The 12724-nt window shown below is 39.9% G+C and overlaps 1 protein-coding gene and 1 pseudogene across 2 annotated transcripts in view; one reads left to right on the top strand and one right to left on the bottom strand.

The window, feature by feature from the left end:
* The window catches only part of FREM3 (FRAS1 related extracellular matrix 3), a 109772-nt gene that overhangs the window by 27936 nt on the left and 69112 nt on the right, over positions 1-12724 (top strand). The gene's annotated exons all lie outside the window — the stretch shown is intronic.
* On the bottom strand, positions 6142-6440 carry LOC116582808 (annotated as a pseudogene).

Raw genomic sequence — 12724 nt, 5'->3', positions numbered from 1 at the left:
TAAAAGAATGCTATTAACTGCTTTAATGAAATCTATTGGATAACCAGCATGTTCTTAGTAGGTCTAAGGGGGATTATTCTTATGGAAAGCAGTTTAAGAATTTTCAGTCATGTTAACCTACTTTATGGAGGAAAGAAGGCTTAGGCTATCTGAGAACCATTATTACACAAATAAGTACATATGTGATTAATATGTTACTTGATAAATGTGAATGTGTTTGCAGAAACAGTATAATTGAATATGACTAAGGGAATATAAAATGTGGTTCACATGGTGCAATAAACAGTCAAGGTATGAAATAATTCTAGCATCTCCTGTTGGATTTCATTTTGTGGATTGAATACATAAAGCTTGGTTTTCCCTTGTGCCTTTAATTGCAAACAGCAAGAAATCTGTAAAGCGCTAAACAATTCCCTGCTAAGTTATTTTACGTTCTGTGTTGTTGAATATAATCAGCCTCTTCTGGGGCTTCCTCTGCCCCTCAGTTTTTGTTTTGTTTTTTAAAAAATCTATTTATTTACATGAAATATAAGTACATAAAAATACATGAAATGTAAATACAATATTTTAATACCTTTATTGAGACATAATTCGTATATTATACAATTCACCCATTTTAAGTATACAGTTCTGGGGTTTTAATACATTCCCAGGATATACAATCATCACCACAATCTTGTTTTCTAAAATTTTCATTGCCCCAGGAAAAAACCCAGACTTATTAGCAGTCACTCTCATTTCCCCAACCTGCTTCCCCACTCCAGGCGTTGCCACCACTAACCTACTTTCTGTTTCTATAGATTTGCCTATGGTGGATTTTTCATAGAAATGGAATCATGGAATGTGTGGTCTTTGTCTGGTTTCTCTCACTTAGCATAATGTTTTCAAAGTTCATCCACATTGTAGCATATGTCAGTACATCATTCCTTTTCTGGATGAATAATATTCTGTTACATGGATATATCGCTTTTCATGTATCCGTTCATCAGCTGATGCACATCTGGCCTGTTTCCACTTTTTGGATGTTATGAATAATGTTAGGAGCAGCCATGAGCAAGTGTTTGTGTGAATGTATGTTTTCATTTCTCTCAGATATATAGCTAGGAGTGGAAGCTTTCCCCTCACTTTGAAGAAGCCAGGGCAAGGGGAGGGGGGCCTGGGTGACTCAGCTGAGCAACTAACTCTTGATTTCACGGTCATGATCTCAGGGTCATGGGTTTGAGCCCTGAATGAGGCTCTGTGCTCAGACGGGAGTCTATTGGAGATTCTCTGCCCCTCCCTCTGTCCTTCTCCCTGTTCACACACACACACATGCTCTCTCTTTCTCAAAATAAATAAATCTTAAAAAAAAAAAAAATCAAGGTGTAACCTGTGCTGTCCTTGATGCCTTGAGGAACACTTTCTTCATTTGAAAGACTAACAATGAGCTCCAACTAATAGGAAATCAGTTGAATTTCTTTTGAAAATACATGTTAGGCATTTTTTAAAAATAATTATATATTTCTTTGAGAGCTGGGGGGAGGGGCAAAGGGAGAGAGAATCCTCAAGCAGACTTCCCATTGAGCCTGGAGCCTGATGCAGGGCACAATCCCAGGACCCTGAGATCATGACCAGAGCCGAAATCAAGAGTCGGCCGCTTCACTGACTGAGCCACCAGGCGCCCCAGGGCCAAGCACTTTTCAAGTGTGCACAAATCAGTTGTTTTCAAGTTTGTTCTTATAAAAGGGTCAGAAATCTTAGCACAGTGCAGGAGCGAGGCTTAGGAACCTAAGATTGTAGTCTGCTTTCTTTAGAGACTTTGTGACAATGCTTATTGCAAGTAATACCGTCATTAATACAGGGTTTGTGTCCATGAGCTGGGGGGCACGTGAGAAGACTCAGTAAATTTGGCACAGATCTCCTAAGCAGGGTTTTACTTTCAGTTAACACAAGTTTTTCTGTTATGAAGCAGAATACAAAAATCACAGGGAAGTTTTAAGGTATCTCCAAGACTTCATAGCTCATGGCCTCATAGCTCTGCCCCAGGTCCCTGTCTCTCACCCCTCTTCAGGACAAGTTCACTGTGATGGGTCCTTAAGGTTATTTTGGTGTGAGGTTTGAAAAGCACTGATGGAATTAATTTTTTTCCATATGGGTGTGATATGACTTCAAAATAATTTAAGTGGTACTTCCTGAATGAAATCCCATAGAACTGGTTGTTAAAAGATATTGTTGTGTTAAAAAGAAAAAAAAAAAATCCTGTGTTCAAATAAGCTTGAGAAATAACGGGTTTGACAAATGTATAGTTTCTTTCATTTAAACCTTCTCAGATGCCAGACAGTTCTTTTATCTCTTGCTCAAAATGGAGGATCTAGAACTACCTGCTACCACCTCCAGCCTTAGGCCTGCAGAGCATTTCAAAAAAGTTAAACCTTTGCCTTTTAGTTCAAAGTTAAGTTAGCCAAAACACTTCATTAGAAACCCTTCCCAAATGTTAATTTTAGAGCCCTGAGGAGATATTCACGAGAGTCCTCCCTAGATGTAAAACACTCTAATTTTATGAACCACTGAAGACAGTTTTGTCCGCCTGCAAGGTTTTCTTCTCTCTCGTTTGTTCATGTGTGACAGTGTTGGGATTGGTAATGCCATTTCCTTAACTGTTTCACCTGGGTTGTTTTCTGATAAAATGGATGCATGCTGGCAGACACATTTTCTATGATTAATTAAGCATGAAAGAGTGATTTTTTTTTTCTATACAATTTCACCTTTCAACTTTTAAATTGATTTTCCCTTGCAGCTCGAATTTTTTTCTTCTGTGGACTCATTTGTTAGGAAAGAGAGCCCTACCCCCAGAACCTGCTAGTGCACGGTATAACAGGGGTATTTGGAAGGGGTGTCTGACAGGTCTCTACAGAGTCTTCAGCGGCTAGCTACAGCCTGTACCCCCAGGACTCAGTTCCCCTGGTGTAGAAATGGAGGGAACAGCCCCACTAGGGCTATTCTCACCGGCCTTTCCTCCCTGCGAGCTCCGACACATCTCTAACTCTGACCTGTTTCATTACGAGGGCCAGCATACCCGGCACTGTTCACCGCCAAGGAGTACGGTATCATAGAAAGAACACCAGTTTGAAGATACTGCTTGAAGCGTGGTTGTCTGGCAAGTTTAGGAAAGTTGAGTCTTCCCTCCCTCTGGCAAGAGTGTCAAATGCCCCAGAGAACAGGGCCACTCCAGCTGAGTGGATGGCATTGTTTTACTCACAGTTGTTCAGGAAGAACATGGTTATAAATCATATGGCAGAACATGTAAGCCATGTTTAACTGAGAGCAAGCACAGCTAGAAGACCGGAAAGAATCAGATCCACTCTAATTTATCTCTTCCTTTTGTTCTTATCAACAGTCATTTTATTACTTTTTTCATTTCATCCCGAGTTCATAAATGTTAATTTTTTTTAAAGATTTTATTTATTTATTTGACAGAGATCACAAGTAGGCAGAGAGGCAGGCAATGAGAGTGGGGGGAAGCAGGCTCCCTGCTGAGTAGAGAGCCCGCTGCAGGATCCCAGGACCCCAGGATCATGACCCGAGTCAAAGGCAGAGGCCTTAGCCCACTGAGCCACCCAGGTGCCCCTCATAAATGTTAATTTGTATACAAAAGATTCTTCGGTCTGTTGTTCTGAAGTCTGAATTTAAATCAGTGTCTGTCTTGCTAGCACGAACTTGAGAGATTCTCCACAGGCCTTGAAGAGCAAACAGCCGCACCGCAAACAACCTGTTGAATGCCCCCACATGGAAAGAAACTTCAGGAGGCCTTGAGAGGCGGAAGGCAGCATCCAGCCAATAGCCAGTGAGAGGCTGGGGCTTTCGGTCACACAACAGGAAAATGAATTTCGTCAATAATCTGAATGCGCTTATGTTCTGAACAATAGCATCACAACAGCGGTGTTTGGTTTTGAAAAGGAAAGGACTCTTTATTATTACTATAGAAACCTAGTAGAAACAGAAGAGGAAAGGAACCAACACAGAGATGAAGGTAATAGCAGGCAAGAAATGAGAATGAGGCAAAGTTACATCAAGTTGTGTACTTACAACCCCCAATCTCATTGGCTGGGGAAGGCCCCGTGGAGACAGCCTGGCTGGAGTCCCGACTGAGAGGCCTGGCAGGGTGTCCTCCTCTCAGGTGAGACTTCCAACTGACCGTCTCCATAAGGGCCGTATTTATAGGGCAAATAACAGGGTTTGAAATTAAGCATTTGTTCACCTATGTGCAGTTAAGAGCGAGCTACATTTCCATGTTATCTTGTTTCTAGATTTTCCAGAAGTCTGGGCTACGCGTGCCTACCTCCCCTCCCGATTCCGTTCTGGGGGACTAGCCCAGCCTGGAGCAGGAGGGCATGTGAGACAAGACTTGTGGCTCGTGCGATACAGAACAGCAGGGCCAGTTCCAACCTGGAGACCAGATAATATGTTTTGAATAGCCAGGCTCCCAAGATTATTCACACAGCACGAGTCCAAGAAACAACATTCCTTATCCTGCCTATGTGCATGCAGGCCCCCATGGTCAGTTATGCGGGACAAATCCCAGCAGCATCTATCCCTACGGAATGGCTTGGAAGCAGTTTCTTCCTAGTCAGGATTTTGGATAAGACTGCAGTCCAGCTAACACTGTGATTTGTCTTGTGAGACCCTGAGCCAGGGACTCAGCTAAGCCATGTCAGTCTTCCTGATCAACCGAAACTATAAGATAATATATGTGTGCTTTATTTAGCTTCTAAGTTTGTGGCAATTTGTACATGACAGTAGCAAATGAACACAGAAACCGCTCTAATAATTACCTCAGAGCATCTGAGTTTCAGTTTTACCACCAATGCCTGGTAAGCTTTACCAGGAATATAAAAGAATAGAAGGGACCATATGATTTGCTGGATGCTAGAATCAACCATGCAGATTTTTTTTTTTCTCCAAGCTCTTCAGGTCCTTAACAAGCAGACAAGTGTGATATTGTGATGTATAATAGGAATGTATATATTTGGTCTTCTTCCCATTTCTAGAACAGAGCTTCTAACACCCTTTGCATTTCCTGTGATGAGAACAATAATGGTGTCTTATGTTATGTTAATGAGGTGACTCTGGAAAGTCTGAGGACAGGGGCTGATCGCCAGGGGAGCCAACCAGGTGTTTAGAACTTTCAGTTCCACCTCTCTAGCCCCTGTAACTTCCAGGAAGGGAAGAGGGGCTCGAACCAATCATCAAAGACCAGTGATTGAATCAATCATTTCTTTGTAATGAAACCTCCATAAAAACCTAAAACGTCCATTAGGAGAGTTTCAGGTTGGCAACAAGTAGAGGTAGTAGGAGAGGGCACGGAAACTCTGCACCCCTTCCCACTTCCCCTTCCCTACGCATCTCTTCCATCTGACTTTCTGAGTCGTACCCTTTTCTAATAAACCAGTAATCTAGGAAGTAAAATGTTTCTCTGAGTTCTGTGAGTCACTCTATCAAATTAACCAAACCCAAGGAGGGAGTCATTGGAATTTCTGTCTATAGCCACCTGGTCAGAAACACAAGGGACAGACTGGATTTGTGATTGGCATCTAAACTGAAGCCAGTCTTGGGGCGCCAGGGTGGCTCAGTCAGTTAAGCATCCAACTCTTGATTTTGGCTCAGGTCATGACCTCAGGGTGATGAGATTGAGCCCCGCATCAGGCTCTGTTTTTAGCGGGGAGTCTGCTTCTCCCCTTCCCTCCAATCCTCCCCCACTCTTCTCTCTCTCTCTCTCTCTCAAAATAAATAAAATGTTAAAAAAAATTAAAAAATAAAGTGAGGGCAGTCTAATGGGACAGAGCCCTTACCTGTGGGACCAGATGCTATCTCAGGGTAGAGAATGTCAGAAGTAAGTTGAATTGTAGGACACCCAGGTGGAGTCAGAGAATTGCTTGGTAGTCCTGGAAAAATTGCACATTAGAATTGCTGTCAGAATTATAGCAAACATGCATGGTCTTCACCTCAGTTGTTCAACTCACACTACCCAAATGGACTGAGTGAAATTTTTTTCTTTTTTCTTTCCTTTCTTCCATTTTCTTTCCTTTCCTTTTCTCTCTTTTCTTCCTTCCCTTACTTTTTTCTTTTCATTGTTGTTACATAAACTAACTCATTTATGACAGACTAGCAATGTTTCAAACCATTGAGCTTCCATTGGTGTTTCAACTCCTTCAGTCTTCTGATGGCGGACATTACTGTGACAGCAGAAGAGGTTGCTGTGGGTCTGGGTACCGCCAGCTACCATTTTCATGCAGGAACCACAGAGCCAGATCCCCACAACTTGTCTCTTCATCTTGGTTTAGCCACAGAAGAAGCAAGTGTGCTTGGCATGCTGATTCAATATTCTTCACCATTTTCCTGAGGGAGGAGCCATAATGGGTTCCATATTTACTAATGATTCTGACCTTGGTGCGTTTAGTCATGTCATCACAAACTAGGTCTGAGTCCAGAGAGCTGAATGGGATTCATTTCTATATCCCATTAAATTTCCCAGCTTTATTTTCTATTGTTCTTTATGGCCTTTAAAACTCTTATGTATTCATTCTTTTCTTCTAAAGGAAAGGAAAAGTCCATTTGAAGGAACAGCTTAATTATTTTTAAAATTATGTCTTTAGAGCACACCAGGAAAACCAAATAAAGGGAGGAAACTGGCAACATTTTTTTAACTTTATTTTATTTTTCCAGTGTTCTAAGATCCATTGGCAACATTGAATATTAAGTAAAAGGTGGTGAGATGTTATATGCAACTGGGGACTTATGAAAAACACAAAAGATAGAAAAATAAAATTCAAACCATTTGTTCTTCAGAGACTAAAATAAATGTAGCACTAAGAACTGGTCCATTGAAATGGAATTATAATAATATTAAAGTACACGATTCCATTCATTGCTTAATGGATCACTTAGCCCTGTATCATCTGTACTATCCTTTCCTCATTTATCTTCAAAGAAGTATGGAGAGAAAGAGACTTGATTTTAAGATGGCTTTTATTTTTCTCTCACAGGCCAAAGGACTTCCTAATGTCCTTATTGGGTGCTCACAATTCTAATTAATATAGAAACCAGTTCTTTTGAGGGTCAAAAGAACTCGTGAACAAAAGAAACAGATGCATGGTATTTTACTTTACTAATCAGTATCCACTGAAGTAAAAACAAAGTTACCCTCTGTTAGGAAATGAAATCTAAGGTGCCCCAGGTGCCAGCATCCTGTGCTGTGCCTCTGAATATATACCTCCCTATCCTGGGCGTCAGGTACTTTCCAGTGAAATGCTGAGTCATCTTATCTGAAGCATTTGGTATTTGAGAACTGCGATGCTGATTTTTTGTAAGGCATGTTTCACCCATCCTCTGAACTCCTATTGAATTCAGAGGAAATCAAAAGTTTCTGTTTTGCTCAATTCATGTACAGCAAGCCAAATACTTAAAGAAATTTAGCAAATGATAGAGAAATTATCTAATGATGAACATTAACTCTTTGCTTCTATAGTCTGTGACAATTAGAGGAAAACTAGCAAGTGTTAAAGTGGGGTGAGAATGGGATCTGTTTTAAAAACCACTTAAGAATCTTTTATTTTTTTAAAGTCCCAATTTAACACTGTAGAGTTATATTACTTACCTGGCCAAAAGAGAGAGAGAGCGAGAGAGAGAGGATTATCTCCTATTTAAATAATGAATAATATAGAGACATATGAAGATTATTAAAAGAAATACTGAGACCACTGCAATGGTCAAATAAGTGAATGCTGAGTTTACTGACTTGTTAGCCAAGGAAATACACATCAGTGACTAAAGAGGAAGAGTCAGGGACCTATACATCCTAGGAAAGGGAAGTTCACTCTGTACTAATTAAGGACCAGAGCCTACATTTAGGAGAAGGTGAAATGATTCTGTAGCACTGATACAACTGATTATAGTAAGCCCCATGGTTCATTGACTGTGGAAGACTAGCCTACCAGTCACTGATCATGTTTAGATAGTGGGTGATTTTCATTCATAGCAGTTGACCAGTTGTGGCTGGTTAGAACCAGTGGTGCGAGGTACTGCATCAGCTTTCAGTATCTCCTGGGCAAGAGCTGCTGTGAATACAAAGTTCATTTACAGTCCCTCGTATGAATTTTCATCGATCCAGACAAAATGCAGTGACTCCAGAAGGATAGGCAAATTGTCAGATTTTGGGGTCTACAGCACTGTTTTGGTGAGGGGAACTAATTTTATCCGATATCACTATCTTTATCAGGGTCCCTCCAGACTCCTTCTGTTCTACAACCTTCAGATGCATGACAGCTGGAATAGTAACTGTAAGATATGTATGATTTTGTTAGCAATCAACATGACAACAGCAATAATTAGGAACAAGGATAGAAAGATCAAAACTATGTATAGAATACCCCCAGCTAGAATCCTGTTTTGCCAAGCCCAGCCATGAAAGTAGATGCCATAGATTGGTTTATTCAGTTTTAACAACCAGTTGTTTTGTTCTGAATTTTATGCAAGTCCCAGGAACTGGTCCTAAAACTTTCCCCCAGAAGCAACAAAGGATGCTAACCAGTGTGAACACAGAAACTTGACTTGCCAGTAAATAAACTGGAGAAATTCTGCTATCTAGTACCATCATATCAGGTACATGAAGGCTCATGTATGAATCGTTTACTGCATGTATAGCTTCCTATGCAATGACAGACAGGAAGAGAGGAAGACTTGTGTACAGCTTTCTAATGTAGGTACTCTGAGTCATGTTTAAAAGCCTCATAAAAAATAAAAAGCGAAGCGTGTCTTCAACTCTTCTAAGAAGGCCTACCTCTTCTCAAAAGTGTATCAGAGAAATGGACCCCTAGAAAAGAAAACCATGGGCCAGTGTCCACATATAGATGCAATAAAATACTAGCAACCCAAATTCAGCAGCACATTACAAAGATTATACACACCATGGTCTAGGAGGCTTTATCCTGAGGACACAAGGACACTTCAACATACATGAACCAATCAAGGTGATATGTCACAATAATAGAGTAGAAGAAAAGAATCATATGATCAACTCAACAGATGCAGAAAAAACATTTGACAAAATCCAGCATCCATTTGTGATAAAGAGTCATAACAAATTAGGCATAGCAGGAACATATCTCAACATATTAAAGGCATATATGACAAGCCACAGGTAACATCATGCTCCATGGTGAAAAGTTGAAAGCTTTTCTTCTAAAATCAGGAACAAGATGAGGATGCCCACTCTCACCATTCCTGTTCAACAAAGTAATGGAAATCCTAGCCAGAGCAATCAGGCAAAGAAAGAAAGAGAGAAGGAAAGAGAGAAAGAGTGAAAGAAAGAAAGATCAGAATTGGAAAGGAAGAAGTAAAATTGTCTGATTTTCAGATGCTATGATTTTATAATATAGAATATCCTAAAGAGATTTTCTGAAAGCCTCAGTGCTGATCAGAGGTTGCCTGATAAACACAGTGAGCAGAGGAAGAATCTAGGATCTAGAACATGAGTATAACTAAAGAAAACTTAGTTACAATGTTTCACACCAGTGAGGCAGAATCTGTAACCTCAATCAAATGCAGGAAATTTTCACAAGGAAATTCATCAGTCACAGAATCTTGTTCTGATTTTTTTTTTCTGTAAACGACACCCTCATTTTGCTATCCTTATTAAAATGTGAAATTGACTATTTTAAAAAACTAAGATTTGCAAGCCACAGAATTTAAGTTAAAAAAAAAAAAAATCTAATCCTTAGCTCCAGAAAATACAAAAGGATATATCCTAACACTTTAAGTAATCCTTGCTAATACATCTCTTCTTTATCTCAAGTTTTGCCCTGGATAGTTTTGAATGTATATTTGGTCTATTTTATATAAAAACGCTCTAAAATCTTTGTGTTGTATCTCTAATCTTTCCTAGCATTTTCAAGCAGTGGTAAAGGTTCAGTCAGTTTTAGAAGCATAGATTTTTCTTTTTCATCTATTAATATTGTCTTTTTTGAAGAATCTGAGTTTAAAGCTTCATAAAAGCTCTTTGGGCAAATTAGGTGGATTAAAATGATTCATCTCTGTCACTGGGGAAAGGGATAAATTCTTCCCAGAGAATTCACGTTGCAGTGGCTGTGTGCTAAATACATCTGAGTGGATTACAACAAATGAAAACAGGGTCCAAACATCTAAATACGATTAAAAGGACATGTTGGGAGATGCTTGCATCTAGAATAGTTTCAGAAAAGCTTGGTGTATCAGAGAGAAAAAAAAAAAAAGAGGGTAGGGGGTAGGGATTATGGAGACTGTATTAGTCACAGTTCTGAACCCAGAAGCACAGAAGAGTAGGAGGGGTGTGTGTGGGTGTGTGTGTGTGTGTGTGTGTGAGAGAGAGAGAGAGAGACAGAGACAGAGACAGAAACAGTGACAGAGAGACAGAGAGTGAGGTATTGGTTCACACAGTTGTGGAGCTGATGAAGCTGTAGTTCAGGTAAAAATTGCAGTTTTATGCTGAAATCTTCAGGGCAGGCCAGGAGGTGGGAAACTGAGGCAGGTTTCCATGTTGTAGGCTTGAGGTAGAATCACTTTGGGGAAGCCTGTCATGCTCTTAAGCCTTCAAATGAGCGGATGACGGCCATGCATGTCATGCTTTACTTAAATTCAACTGACTGCAAATGTTGATCACAGCTAAAAATACCTTCACAGCATCTAGACTAGCATTCGACAAAAATGCTGGGCTCTGTCAACCAGCCAAGTAAAAGTAACCATCACAGCAGCAGTTCTGCCAAAAGGTTTTAACCATTCCTGAAGCAAATACAAATCCCCCCCCACCCCAAAACTTGATGAAGAGCCAATCAGGGCATAATGGTGTCTCTTTGTCCCAGGCTGGACTACTACTACTTGGGGAGTGCAGAAGAACTACTAAGCATTTACAGAGATCATTACTGTCTTGGCTTGTCTTGGCAAAATTCCTTTCCCGGATTCTCCTACTGTGCTGCCCAGGGTGCTAGGGGGCTGACTACAAATCCCCTCTTTTCCCTATTGATTCTTATTCCCACTGTGTTGTGTCACCTGTTACTAATACACAGAAAGAAATCCAGAATCTGGAAAATTATGGAAATAATCATTTTGGAAATGGTAGTCTTGATAGAAACAGCACATTTTAGTCCTTGATTCATGACTTCTGCCTGGGCCTGCCTAGGGAAACTGAAAGGCCATTTACTCGAATATAACTGTGGAAATTCCATGCTGTGTAAAGGACCTTGGTGTATGTAAGGGGCAATCGTATTTTTCTTCTATTGCTGGCACCATAAAATTCATATGCTCTTAGGAGGAAAATGTTCTTTTTCCTTACAAACTCCAAGCAACACTTTTTGAAAGAATTAATATGCCTTATAGATTGAGCTTTCATTTTATTATTTTAAAAAAAAAAGCAAAATTATAAAAACTATTATGAGTATTACTATACCCACTTAGAATCACAAACCCAAAGACCGGAAATGACCTCAGAGATTATACCTATCTACCTACTTACCTACCCATTTATTTATTTATTTATATGAGTTTTATACCCAGTTTTATATTTCAACATGTTCCTTGGAAGATATGGGAGTGAAGCACTACCTTGAGATTTTATCATAAACCTCAAGGAAGCTACCAGATTGGATTCCATTTGGTATGGTACAGGCAAAGAAGAAATTGAGAAACCTCTTTGTAATGCTGCTCACGGAATCACCATTCCTTATGTTCTAATTCTTTTAAATACAATGTATACAAATACTAACTAGTCTTCTAGAAGCTGGAAAGACCTCATGCGAACACAAAGATGAAGTAGAAATACAAGAGAGTCAAATGCGTGGGAAGGACAAGATAAAAGAAGCAGGGAGGGGCTTTAACAAAGCACACACACACACACACACACACACACACACATACACACATAGCAGGAAGGAATAAGTGTGAAGGGAAGACACAGAGAAACAGAAAGCCTAGACTATATTTTAGACCACAGTCAGATTTCTTTCCACATGTGAATGTCTCCTGATCATTATACATAATGGTGTATCCAATGTCAAATTCCACCGCAGCATAAATCAAAAAATATATAACTCAAAGCCTTCAAAACAAATATTGTCTTCGTAAAATATATCTTAAGCAATTGTTACGCTGAATTTCCCTTACCGTTACCACAGCAATGGGTTCACTCTGTCACAGACCTATTAGCATGTGCTATTCTACCATTTTTTATTCTGTGAATCTATAGCATCATTCAATGTGATGCCTAACAGAGCCACTTCCATTTTCCATAAGGGTCTATAAGATTTATGGATCTGGCATTTGATTGCTTTAGTGGAACCCACTGGGACCATTTATACCTTGTGCTATAAAAAAGGAATTTTTATTTCTAGAAAATAAATAGTTTGCCCAAGAGTTTGTAAGTTGAATGGAAGTGTTTCATTTATCTAGCAATTGTTGATTTGTGGTCTGGCAGAAAGAAATTGCTGACAAACGGAATGCCTCCCTGGGGGGGGTGGGGGGTGGGGGTTGGCAGCTAAACTCAGTTTATATTCTTTGCCTGATAAGTGCATGCCAAGAATTAGGCTAATGACATCTGTTGGCTCTCTGGCTTGCCCATTTTTATAATGCCTGGGCGAACAACAGAGATGACACAGAGCTAGGCTGTGGTTTACTTTAACTTCCAAACTCTCCTAATTATTGTCTTGTCAGACCTTAAGAA

This window comes from Mustela erminea, chromosome 2 (assembly GCF_009829155.1).
Source record: "Mustela erminea isolate mMusErm1 chromosome 2, mMusErm1.Pri, whole genome shotgun sequence".
Lineage (NCBI taxonomy): Eukaryota > Metazoa > Chordata > Mammalia > Carnivora > Mustelidae > Mustela > Mustela erminea.
This window is presented reverse-complemented; position numbering and strand designations above follow the sequence as displayed.